Source organism: Lolium perenne, chromosome 1 (genome assembly GCF_019359855.2).
Source record: "Lolium perenne isolate Kyuss_39 chromosome 1, Kyuss_2.0, whole genome shotgun sequence".
NCBI classification, from domain to species: Eukaryota; Viridiplantae; Streptophyta; class Magnoliopsida; order Poales; family Poaceae; genus Lolium; species Lolium perenne.
The window spans coordinates 161192896-161195893 of NC_067244.2; the positions used below are offsets into that span (position 1 = coordinate 161192896).

Consider the following 2998-nt stretch of genomic DNA (forward strand, 5'->3'; position numbering starts at 1 on the left):
GCACTGGAAGCTATCTAAAACATGGACGACATAGTAATCCCTTCAATCCTGGGTGGCCAACCACAAGTGGAGCTCACAAGCTTAAAACCCCTCACAGGTAGTAAACCCCCACACGATCCCCCTGGTGAAAACCAGGTGTGCAGTCAAAAGCGACCACTCTACAACATGCGAACACTCAGGGATTCACCACTTCAGCCTACTAGGCGCGTGGACCTGTGCAGCCGCCCACCATCAACCAATCCACCCAGGTGTTTCATTAGGGTTGTTAATTTTAAATTTTCAAACACTCACAACCAATAACGAAACAGCATTTGGTATTTGATGTTGCAAAGCAAAAATTAAGGCATCCTAGCAATGGGTTCAGGAGTAGCTACACACTACTAGGGTTTGCTAAGCATAGCATAATAATTTACTTTTGAAAACAAAATCCTACCATGCATACTAGTTTATAAACACTAATGCATAATTAAAATAAGTAGGATTTGAGTGTCACTTGCCTTTTTGGTAGTCGAAACGCGTTCACTTCTCTTAATCAAAATACGTTACTCTCCGTACAAACTGTAACAACATAAACATACCATTCAATAACAACAACAAAAATAAACAAACATTTGATATGAACAATCATAGACATGCATGCATGCTATGCACCAATTACTTTCACCAGATAAGTAGTGTTTAAGTGTTGTATTAGGTGTTCTCTGATATGTGCAATGTTAATAAAGTGTTCTGGACATTTAATTTGATTTAGAAAAACCATTAATCGAGTATCAACTTAACATATACAACCTTATTAATTAGCTACTGCAAGCATTATGTGTTGTAAAAATATGAATTTGACCTCCCTGGATAGGCTACACTAGTACAAGATTAGACCAATTGGAATTATTCAAAAATAATTTATAGAGTTTTGAATTATCTTTGAATTACTGATTCGGATAGATTTTACTAAAGCAAGTTTGTGCATGTATCAAGGTTGTACAATTCTTATTCCATGTTGTAGTACACGATCTGAGGATTCCAGAAAGCACAAAAACGTAAGATTTGGCCTAGTAGATTATTTTATACAAATTTTATAGTATAAAAGGCTTAATTTAACTATTTGAACTATGACGCAAAATCTAACACAAAACCTATACAGTATTATTGCATAAAGTTGTTGTACAGGTTAAGAGCTTTCCAAAACTATAAAATTTGCAAAATTTGACCTTGTGGTTGATTTTATAACGAATTTCTAAGTTGGACACATAATCTGATATTTAAAATTTACATTTAAAATGAGTTTGACCGAGTTTGACTAAGACGTTGACTGTACTGATGACTGTATAGTTGACTGCTGATTGTACCGCTGACTGTACTGCTGACTGTACCGCTGACTGTACTGCTGACTGCAGTTTGACTTTGACCGGACTAAGTTGACTATGCTGATATCATGATGATGTCATAAAGTTGACAGAAAAATTTGCTCAGATGGAAAAACTTTCTACATCAAAGTTGTATAGAATTAATAGATCTATCTAACGCATAAATTACTTTTCACAACGGATTAATGAGTTTGACAAGATCTGAGTTATACCTTATAAGATCTGAATCTTGTAACATGATTTTCTCCTTGCTCAGTGAACGAAACAAGGTGAGACTCGCGGCAATGGAAAGGTCTTGACGAGAGGAACAACTTCCGTGTTGAAGTCATGACGATTTGAGATAGTTTTGAAACTCGATTTGGCTCCGGTTGACTCGAAATAGATCTGTAGATAAGCGATAAATCCGTACGTCAAATTGAAAAACTTTCAACATGAAAGTTGTAGAGGATGATCAGATCTACACACTCACCAAAGGAATTTGGATTTCGTGGAACGAGCACGAACTAATTGAATATTCCCTTTGTCAGACCTGACGCCTTGCGATACGAAATTGTCCGTGTATGGTAGATGAAAAGAGATGAGATTGGTCGGGATTGAAAGATCTCGACGAGGTCTACAACTTTCGTGTAGAGCCCGAAGCGATTTGAAGTGGTTTAGGGGTCAAAGCAACGGGTTAAGATTCGTTGATCTAAGATTTCGAGAGGAGGAAAAGGAAAACGAAACTGCGACGTGGTGGTGGCTTTATACAGGCCATAGGTCGGTGAAAAAGGTGGATCTCAAAGTTAGCAACACGTAGAAACAAACGGATCTGAAATCGGAGTTGTGTGGCTTAAGAAAAGTTGATTTCAGCGAAGATAAGTTTGACAGATTATGGGATCGATCCGATCGACCCTATCTGCCGGTCGGTCCGGCTGGGCTGTTGGGCCGGTCCGCCGGGTGGCCGGCCCTTTTTTTTTTCTTTTTCTTTTCTCTATTACTTGTTTCTTTTATAAAATGAGTTTCATAATTCCGATTTGAGTGAAACGAAATTCTACGAGTTTGTAAAATTATATTGCTCAGTATAGGATAATAAAAGGATTTAAATTTTATAAATTTTTATTTTATATCATTTTATTACTACTATGCCATTATGCCTATATGTGAATAGTTTCAACATACACATACCAAACAAGTTTATAAAAATTTGTAAAAATCAAAATAGTGTTTTAGGACAACAAGGAACCTGTTTTAAAAATCCATTTGTGAAAACAAAATAATAATTATCTACACCTGGTCAAATTGGAAACTTGGGCATTATTTTGCAAATAGAATTTTCTCGCATTTTGTTTTCTCAAATAAAAAATGCATTAAGGATTTGAAAACTTTGGAAGCAAGGATATGTTTGATTTTGAAAATAATTTAAAATCAATAGTCTTTAAAAATACTAGTTTTGGGATTAACTTGTAAGTAGCTATAAAAAGTTTTATTTCTTTGTGAATTTTCAATCAAGTTCAAACAATCAAGCATTAAATTTATTTCTATTTCACATTCCAAAATTTAGAAAATTTCGGGATGTGACATGGATGGACTGATCCATCCCCTACATACTAATCATTCATAACCCTTTCAACAATTTTCATAGGTATTTTAAAAGG

At 35.4% G+C, this 2998-nt stretch overlaps 1 long non-coding RNA gene across 1 annotated transcript; it reads right to left on the reverse strand.

Annotated features, from left to right (window-relative positions):
• Positions 1 to 249: 249 nt before the first annotated feature.
• Positions 250 to 2118, reverse strand: LOC127302004 (uncharacterized). The gene is made up of 3 exons (XR_011747895.1): positions 1834 to 2118; positions 1577 to 1748; positions 250 to 558 (listed from the first exon to the last, which is right to left on the reverse strand). It is a non-coding gene; the product is annotated as an uncharacterized lncRNA (long non-coding RNA).
• Between the last annotated feature and the right edge of the window lie 880 nt (positions 2119 to 2998).